Below are 10,207 nucleotides of genomic sequence, written 5' to 3' on the forward strand. Positions count from 1 at the left end.
TAACCCGGCTCCTCCCTCTCAAGAACGCGCGCTTTCTCGGCCCCGCCCCTCCACGCCAGGCCCTCACAGCTCAGGGGTGGCTGGTTCCGAACCGGATGTGACGTCGGCCCCGCCCTCTAGTGCTGCTCCACCCCAGTCTCTCTGCCTCTGTTGGGCGGGAAAATGAGTGTGTCTCAAGGCCTCAGAGGTTGTAGCCTCGGGGCACAGTGATGTCACCAGCCAGATCTGAATCGCTTCTGAAACTCTCCCAGGAGAACACTGAAGGTGTGAGTTGGGAGGAGAGAGTCACCATTTACCCCGCCCTTTATTCCTTTCTTCCGCCTTTTTTCCTGTCTTGTGTTTGCCTTCATTGAAAGAGGCGGAAGTCCATGCACTAGTTTCCTACTTTACTTTGAATGTAGCCCTTAGTAATTGGTTTTTCCTTCCTGAATAAACTTTTTTTAAAAACCTAATCTTTATACACAGGAATTAAGCAAAATCTCTGTTCTGAAAATAACAGTCGTCTAATAAGGGAAAACACAAATATTTACAAACTATCATTTTAAGTGCTAGAGCCAAGTAGACTATAATGGTGTCACAAGGTGGGAGAGTTAATTTTGCCGATGTGGTGAGCAGACCTTGACCTCCTTTGGGTTACTCTTAGGTAGTCGTTTTCAGGCTGTGCCTAAACCTGAGTTATTCCATTTTGTAAAGCAGTAGTTTGCCATTAACTACTCCATTTACAGATTAAGTGCTGAGTGGAAATGACTACACCTTGTTTTTACAAGAAAACAACCACCCTTAAGGCACAGTTGTTAAGTAGTTATCACGCTAATAATAATGACCATCTGTGAACATCAAGTTAATCAGAAGCATATAGGTGCATAGGTATATCAAACCCATATCTGGAGGAACAGACCCAGCTGGGAGATGGCGGGGCAACTCAGGAGGCTGAGGCAGGAGGATTGAGGCCAGTCTCAGCAATTTAGTGAGGTCCTAAGCAACTTAATGAGACCATGTATCCAAAAAAAAAAAAAAAAAAAAAAAAAGAGGCTGGGGATGAAAAGTGCCCCAGGGTTAAATCCCCAGTAAAAACAAAAAGAAGAAAAGAAAAAACTAAAACCATGAGTTTATTAAACACACCAGACACCAAATGATACAAACCCCTCACTCAAGACCTGTAAAAGGAGGAGCACCCCAAGAATGAACATGGTGGCATCTTGACCCTGTCACTGGTCATTCATCATAAGTCTTGCCCAGGAAAATTGCCAGAGCAACAAACCTCTGAATCTCTGTTTTCAGGCTTTAGAAGAGTATGTTTTTTCTTGCCTGTGACAACCATATAAGTCCCACTCCAAGCTGATAGCTCAAGCTGACACTGTGAAACTACTGTCCTTCCAGAATAAGTTCCTGTGCTTTGACAGCTCTGCTCCCTGGACAAGCCCTTTGGTTGGTAATCTTATTTGACCATCCATAGTGACTTTTTAAAAATGTTTTAGTTATAGATGGACACAATATCTTTATTTTACTTACATGTGGTAATTGAGGATCGAACCCAGAGCCTCACACAAGCTGGGCGAATGCTCTACCTCTGAGCTACAACCCTAGCCCCTGACCACTTATAGTGACTTTTTACATTTGTATCTGTTCTCTGCCTTTGCTCTCAGGTCAGCCTCCTGAACCCCTATAGCTGCCCTAACCCTTTCATAGCTTTTCTGTAATATATGTGTAATATATGTCTCTATATATGCAATATATATACACATATGCATACATATATATAACTATGTAAAGTATGATATGTGACTTGAGTGTTATAGATATTAGAAATTCATTGGCTATGACTACCAGGTGATCCACAAGCATTCAGTGAACTGCCACAGATAAGGGTGGCGTAGCCTGTAAATTTATTGCTATTCAATACATTCTGACATCAAGACACAAGGTGTTTGGTCTATGTTAATGACATAGCACACCCAGTACAGCCATTGCCCAAAAGCATATATTGGGTATAGTGGGAAGAGCCCAGTTTTGGAAGTAGGTACCTGATCTCAGCTTCTGCACTTTAGTGATCCCCATCCATTAAAAAGAAAAGAAAAGAAAAGAAAAAAGGCTGATGAGGTACTTTAATACTTATTTGTAAAGAGCATTTGAACTTGTAAGAAGAAAAGCAAAAATTTATTAAGATATAACTCACACAAAGAAACAAAAAAAATTAAGAAAGATGTAACTTACCATGCAATTCCCCCCATTTAAAGTCTATAGATCATGGTTTTTAGTATATTACAGAATTGTACAACCATCATCAAAATCAATTTTACAATAGTCTCAAACACTGAAGTCTGTACTCAAGTAGTCATTTTCTATTGCCTCAATACTTACATCCCTGGGGAATCTTCTCTGTAGATTTTCTTTTTTTAATTTTTATTGTTTCTTTTTAATTATACATAATAGCAGAATTCATTTTGATATGATTGTACAAGCATGAGTTATATTGTATGCAGTTAGGACCCCGTTCTTATGAATGTACATGATGATGGGATTCACTATAGTAGATTCATATAAGTACATAGAAAAATTATTTTGGATTCATCTCACTGTCTTTCCTTTTCCTATCCCCTTCATTTCCCTTTGCCTAGTCTACTGAATATCTATTTTCTCCCCTTTTTGTGTGTTAGCTTCCACATATCAGATAAAATTTGACCTTTGGTGTTCTAGGGATTGGCTTATTTCATTTAGCATGGTAGTTTCCAGGACCATCCATGTACTTGCAAATGTCTTTATGGCTGAGCAATATTCCATTCTATATATGTATCACAATTTCTTCATCCATTCATCTATTGAAAGGCATCTAGGGTTTGTTCCATAGCTTAGCTATTATGTATTGAGCTGCTATAAACATTGATGTGCCTGTGTCACTGTAGTATGCTGAATTTAAATCATTTGGATATAAAAAGTGAGGAGTGGGATAGTTGGGTCAAATGGTGCTTCCATTCCTAGTTTTTTGAGGAATCTCTATATTGCTTTCCAGAGTGGTTTTCTCAATTTGCAGTCCCACTAGCAGTGTCTATATAGATTTTCTCTATAGATTTTCCTATTCTAGACATTTCCTATAAATGGCAATTTGTAGTTCCTTGTAACTGGCTTTCTTGACTCAGTATGTTTTCAAGGTTCATCCATATCGTAGAATGTACCAGTAAGTCATTCCTTTTTATTCTTGAATTATATTCCGTTATGTGAATATGTTCCATTTTATTTATTCATTCATCTTTTAATAGACTTTTGGATAGTTTCCATTTGTTAGCTAGTATAAATAATGCTGTTATGAACATTCATGTGTAAGTTTTTGTATGAGCATGTTTTCACTCTGGAGTATACATCTAGCAGTGGAATTGTTAGTGTAACCAAACACAATAGTTTTACCCCTTGGTGAGTGCAAAGGAACTGCTAAACTGTTTTCCACAGAAGTTATCATTCATTTTTTCATTTTACCCTGCAGTGCATGAAGCTTCCAACTTCTTCAAGTCTCACCAGTACTAGTTATTTTGTACTATATAATTTATATGTATATATTTGTACATATATATCCATACATACACACACACACACATACACACATACACACATACACACACACACACACACACATCCCTATCTCCATCCTAATGAATGTGAAATGCTATCTCATTGTAGTTATCATTTGCATTTCTCTAATAACAATAATGATTATCTTTTCATGTGTTTATTGGCTATTTGTAAATCTTCTTTGGAGAAATGTCTATTCTGATACTTGCCTAATTTTAAATGGGTTACTTATCTTTTTATTATTGAGTTATAAAAGTTGACAACTTGATTCTTGCTTGGTCATCTGGCACAGTATCAGTATTTAAGGTATATGAGAACCAGAGATTTTGTGATGACTCAAGGTGACAGTTGTCCTCTCTTCTTACATATTTTACAGAGCACACCTTATCTACTTTCAGTTTTAATTAAGGACCTATTTCCTTTGGTCTATATTTATATTTACAACTTTGAACACCCTCCTCAAATTCATGCTTAATTCCAGTTGCCAGCGAGCATGATGGCACATCATACCTTTAATCCCAGCAACTCAGGAGGCTAAGACAGTAAGATCACAAGTTCTAGGTAAACCTGGGCAACTTAATGAGTCCCTGTCTCAAAGTAAAAAGTTTTTTAAAAGGCTGTACTTAGTAGTAGAACACTCACCTAGAATGCACAGACCCTAGATTCAATCCCTGGTACCAAAAGAAAGAAAGAAAGAAAAAAAAATCCTGTTACCTGTTGGAATATTTACCTGGACATTTTAGAGGCTTCTAAAAATTAACTTGTTCAAAATTAATCTCTTTTTTCCCCTCTGATACTGAGGATTGAACCCAGGTTTCATTAACTACCAACTACCGAGTCACATCTCCAACCCTATTTATTTATTTAGCAGCAAGGTTTCTCTGAGTTGCTCATGGCCTTGCTAAATTGCTGAGGCTGGCTTTGAACTCATGATCCTCCTGCCTTAGCCTCCCAAGCAGCTGAGATTACAGTGTGTTACCGTACCTGGCTCAGCACTTTTTGTTGTTGTTGTTATTTTGTTTTATTTAATTTTTACTTTGTTGATACAGAGGATTGAACTCAGCTTTACCACTAAGCCACATCCCCAGCCCTATTTATTTTTATTTGGAGACAGAGTCTCACTAAGTCCTTAGGACCTGACTAAGTTGCTGAGGCTGGTCTCAAATTTATGAATCTCCTGCCTCAGCCTTCTTAGTTGCTGGGATTATAGGCAAGCTCCTTGTTTTGGTTCTTTGAAATAGGGTCTCCCTAAGTTGCCTAGAATGGTCTGGAACTTGTGATTCTGTTGTCTCAGATTGGCATGGATTATAGACCTTAACCCTGCAGCCCAGTCCAGGAAATTCATGGTTTTAAATTTACTCCACCTGTGCCCTCCAAAAGTCTCTGCTTGAAACATTCTTCAACATTCCCCTCCTTATCTAATTGGTTAACACAGGTCATGTTTTTAAAATTTGGGTTTCCCTCTTTCATCTCTCATTTATTGGTGGTATTGCAAGTACTTGCATTGTTTGGGGGTTTTTTGGTGGGGTATGTACAGGGATTGAACTCAGGGGCACTTTATAACCAAATTACATCCTCAGTCCTTTTTATTTTTATTTCTTCAATATTATTTTTTAGTCGTAGTTGGATATAATACCTTTATTTTATCTATTTTTATGTGGTGCTGAGGATCAAACCCAGGTCCTTGGACATGCTAGGCAAGTGCTCTACCCCTGAGCCACAACCCCAATCCCCTTTTTATTTTTTGACACTAAGTTTTTTTTTCTCTCTAAGTTTCTGAGGGCCTTGCTAAGTTGCTGAGACTGGCCTGGAACTCTCAATCCTCCTGTCTTAGCCTCCTGAGTCATAGGGATTACAGGCTTACACCACCACAACTGACTACAAAGTAACTCAGAAACTAAATTAGTGTTTGTAGAGATTTTACAACTTGAAGCACTTTATTTAAAATTCTAATAAGAGAAAATAGGGTTATTAAAAGATTCAAACCATTACTTTAGAGATGGAATCATAATTCACATAGGTGAAATGGGAAATAGAGTGTGTCTGAGAAAAGAATTCTGGACCCCTTTTCTTACAGTTGTGTTTGGAATTTTGCAGCAATCCCTTGTGCTTCCCTGCATTTATGCTTTCCTAATCTTTATATTAGCTAGGCTGTACCATCTCTAAAATTTTTTGTATTCTCCCTGGGAAGAAAAGATTATATTTCCCCCTTTTTAATGCCTAGACAAATGTCATTGTGATATAATTTAAAAATTAAGTCAGGAGCAAAATGTTAATTGTAGAATCTAAAAGATTTTTAGAACATCAGCGTTCATTGTTTGCCTCTCTCCACGGGGCTTGAATATTTTCTTGACGTTGATAGAAAAAAATGTAAGTCAGGTCATGGTACCACATGCCTTGAAATCAACAATGGAATGGCTTCCCCTAACTTTTAGGACAAAGACTAAATGGACAGGCATTACAGGATGAAAGGATTTACTTCCTGGTTCTAGTGTGTATCTTCCAGGGGTCTGCAGCAAAGAGGCTTCTCCAAACTCCAGCACCAGCAGTGAGCACTTCTCTCTACAGACTTGAGCTTCTAAGGTCTGCACTCACTCCTGCAGCACCTGCGGCCAGTAGCACCTAGCTCCCCGCAGCTTCCTTTCAGATCAGCCATCCTCACTCCCAGCCAGGTTTTGTAGTAGAAGCCCCTGGCTCCTGCAACATTCACAGCTTCTCCATTGTCCAGCTCCTCAGTATGCAGCAAGTACAAGCACCTAGTGGCACCCAGCAGTGCCCGGTGCAGGGGCAGCAGCACCAGCAGCAGGCAGCTTCTCCTGGAACTACAGCACATAGCTTTGAAGCTGCCCCATGAATAGCTCTCCCTGGCACCCTGGAGGAAAAATTTCTGGAAAACTCCATGGGGCGGATTCAGTTCTGTCAGAGTGTAACTGGAGCAATTTCTCAATGTTCCAGTAAGCCAGGGCCGTGCTCTTTCCAATAGGGTCTGGATTTCATATCTGGAGGAGAAAGGAGGTCCTCCTTCAAGCACTCAATCTCAAAGCCAGGGGGAGGGCTCCTCCTTATATCCACTACTCCCACATTGTTTTGCCTTCTCTTTACTTCTCACTAATTCCTTATTACCTCTACCCCAGTTATAGTTAGTGATTATTTATCTCAGACTTTCCCTGTTCAAATTATTGTGTAGCTGATCTCTCTTGACTGGACTGCTGCTAGAAATGATCCCTCTAGATACTAGCTAGGATGTGGAGGTGAAGGAGAGAGAGGAGCTGGAGCAACTTCCAGGTTCTGGCTTGGAGGGACCAGGGTGTCATTATCTAGCAAGGGAAGTGAAGGCAGGTGGGACAGAATGACAGTTTGGGGCCCACAGAATTTGATGTGTGATGGAACATCCAGTGTAGTGGTTGTGGCTCTCTCAGGAGAAAGCTGGATGGAATATACAGATCTGGAGTGGCCAGTATAGAGATTGTCAAGAAAGGCTTATTTTGAAATAGTGGAATCTTCAAGACAGTGGTGGTGAGGGGTGTCTTCAGAGAACAAATAGCACAACCTTTCTGTACATAAAGTGTACACTTTATGTCCACTCACTGGTTGGAATTATGAAGGTGGAAGTCAAAACTTGGAGACTTAGTTAAGGCAGATGTTCATGAGATATTTTAGGATTGAGAGGAAATGAAGAAAACATTTAGTCTGCTGACTATGGCTGGATAGTGTAATTAGGTTAAAATAATCAATCACCTTGGAATGTCTCAGCACTTCAGAAAAACTCAGCCTAAAAAAAAGAATTTTACTGTGTCAAAATGCATCCTATAACTAATGTATAACTAATGTACATATAATGTATAACTAATTAGAACATGTATAACTAATTAGAACAAATAAAAAAATAAAAAGGATTTTTAAAGAAAGAGAAGTAAATTGAATGTATCTAGAGATATCTATGAAAGAGATGAAGATAGCAAAAATTAGAATATCAAAATCATAAAACTTAAAGCTCAAGCATTTAACACAGACCAAAAATACTTTATCTTAGAATTATTATTATATTACTTATATCAACTGTGGATTAAAAATTCAGACAATAAGAAATGTGCAAAGCAAAAAGTGAAAAAAAAATCCTATTTCATACCCTTCTTTTTTTCCTCCGTCTTATTCCTCAGAGGTCAGTCAAATTAAAAATGTTGTATAACCTTTTAAACCTTTGATAGATCTACAAATTAAATTATTTTCACAAACAGAATCATTCTATACTTATTGATCTTTTTTATATATATACCAGGGATTAAACCCAGGGGCAATTAACCACTGAGCCAAGTCCACAGCCCTTTTTTGTATTTTATTTAGAGACAGGGTTTTGCTGAGTTGCTAAATACCTTACTAAGTTGCTGAGGCTCACTTTGAGCTTTCGATCCTCCTGCCTCAACCTCTCAAGTCGCTGGGATTATAGGTGCACACCACCACACCTGGCTATACATATTGATTTTAATACGCTATTCTGCAACTTGCTTTCTTTGCTCAGCAATCTAAAATATGCAAAATGAGGGCTGGGGAATGTGGCTCAGTGGTAGAGCATTTGCTTGGTATGCATGAGACCCAGGGTTCAATCCACAGCACCACAAAAAAAGCAAAATTTTAAAAAATGTGCTAAATATCTTTGTATATCAGTGCACATAGGTGCATCTTAGTTTTTAAAACAGTTGCATGGTATTCCACTGTAAAAATGTACCATGACCTATTTTACCATTTCTTATTTATAAAGAAAGACATGGAGAGTAAGATGAAACCAGTCCTTTAAAGAGCACAGAACACCCATGTTCTGGGCATGGGATCAGTGGGATCACAAAGGCACTGAAATGAGAATAGTGGCAACCCCCTCCTTCCCAGAAAATCTTAATTAAACTTCTCCAGAGACCCTCACCATAATTGCTCTTAGACTATCAGCAAAAATTTATACAAAGAGTTTTTAGGCAGGAAATATGCTTGCAGAAACAGAGTATGATATGAAAGACTAACCCAAGACCTGCACAAAGGCGTTTTATTTCAAAGGACAATAGATAGGTCCTTGAAGACAAGTTAGCAGGCAAAGGACAGGGGAACTCTCCCTTTTCCAGGCACTGCTTTTCACAGAGAGTGTCCTTGATTTATTTTTGTATCCAGGCTTGGGTTGTTTGCCTAGTATAAAAAAAAAAAACAAAAAACAAAAAACTTTTGTATGGACTTCTGCAGATTGTGAGCCTGTGAGGTCCTGGTCCTGTCCACCCCCCGCCCACCACCACCATATACTGGGTTAAAGTTCTAAACACTTCTGAACTCAGGGTTTGGAAGAAGAATTTTTAGGTGAGAGCCACCTCTGAACCTGGCTTCCGCCAATAAACCTGTATCCTGCTAATTTCTCAATGTCCAGCCTCATCTATCCCTACCATATTTTCAGAACTGAGCCCAGATGCTGAGATTCTAGTGGCACAGCTGGTTTATTAGAAGGGATTGTAGTGCAGACAATAGGGCCTGGTCTGCCTTGTTGTGGAATCTTGCCTCCTGGGGTTTGAGAGACCTGGGCCAGCTTAAGCTCTATGTCTCAGTGGTCTCCTTTATAAATAGGAATGATAATAACACCTACTTCCAGGATTCAAAGAATTAGTAAATATAAAAAACTGAGAACCAATCCCTAAAAAACAAATGCAAAATGTCTTCTTTGATATAAGGGGGGTGACTCAAAACAGAGCAGGGAGGAAGAGCATGAGAAGAAGATTACCATTAAATAGGGAATAGAGAGGTGCGTGGGAATGGGAGAGAGAAGAGGAATCCCTCGAAAGATGGTAGGAGACCCTCATTGTTATGCAAAATTACATATAAGAGGGTGTGAGAGGGAAGAAAAAAGAGAGAAACATGTCACAGTATATTGGGTAGAAAGAGGGGAGGGGAGGGGAGGCGGGGATAGGAAGGGCAGCACAATACAATAGACAGTAGTATGGCCCTATGTATAAACGTGGCTGTTAACCAATGTGATCCTGCAATCTGTACACATGGAAAAATAAGATTAAGATTACATATCATGTCAAATGTATGACATATCATACATTTGAATCAAATGTATGATATGTCAAGATCATTGTAATGTTTTGAGCAACTAATAAAAAATTTTAAAAATAAATAAATAAATAAATAAAACACTGAGAGCATGATCTTGCCCATAATTAGTTAGCAATCATTTTGTGGATCTTAGAAAGGATGTCAGATGTTATTTAAATGTAGTGAGAATCTCTTGAAATGTTTTTGTTAGGGAAAGTAGTGGACTCATTTTGATTTGTGTAAGAGTATTCTCCAGTGAGTTGGGAGGAAGTAGAAGTCAGGAGCAGTTAGGAAGGTATTGTGTTGATCCAAGGAAAGACCATTACCCTATGGTAAGACAAAGGAGATGAAGAAAATGGACAGATTGTAGATCCATTTGGAGACAGGAATTGGGCAGTTTTCATCATGACAACACAGAAAACAGGGTTTGGTTCAGGGACAAATTTTCTGAAGTGGACAGGAGATAAAGAGAACGTGGAAAATCTGTTGAGAGATTTTCTTTTGCTGATTTGCTATATGTAAATGTAATGTCTTAATGTTAATATTGTACTTTTCAGAAATTTATAGGACTAAT

The sequence above is a fragment of the Callospermophilus lateralis genome, chromosome 10 (assembly GCF_048772815.1).
Source record: "Callospermophilus lateralis isolate mCalLat2 chromosome 10, mCalLat2.hap1, whole genome shotgun sequence".
Classification (NCBI taxonomy): Eukaryota; Metazoa; Chordata; class Mammalia; order Rodentia; family Sciuridae; genus Callospermophilus; species Callospermophilus lateralis.